Source organism: Haemaphysalis longicornis, unplaced genomic scaffold (genome assembly GCF_048455015.1).
Source record: "Haemaphysalis longicornis isolate Haplotype H1 unplaced genomic scaffold, Haemaphysalis longicornis Haplotype H1 scaffold_5, whole genome shotgun sequence".
Classification (NCBI taxonomy): Eukaryota; Metazoa; Arthropoda; class Arachnida; order Ixodida; family Ixodidae; genus Haemaphysalis; species Haemaphysalis longicornis.
In genome coordinates this window covers 190,974,497-190,974,704 of record NW_027526385.1, presented here as the reverse complement: position 1 = coordinate 190,974,704, position 208 = coordinate 190,974,497, and positions in this window count along the sequence as shown.

Below are 208 nucleotides of genomic sequence, written 5' to 3'. Positions count from 1 at the left end.
CATAAAGCGGTACTTCGGCCCTTATAAGTTATGTGATACATCGTCGCATTGCGCACCTCAACTATAAAGTCAAAATGGTTAAAAAAGCTCAATAGACGGGGACAGAAGAAGAGAGAGTGGTACGGGACGAGCGCTAGTCCCGTGTCACTCACCCAAATTTGTGCGTTGAATAGTATGAAGCCGAACCTGACACAGCGGCACCACCTCC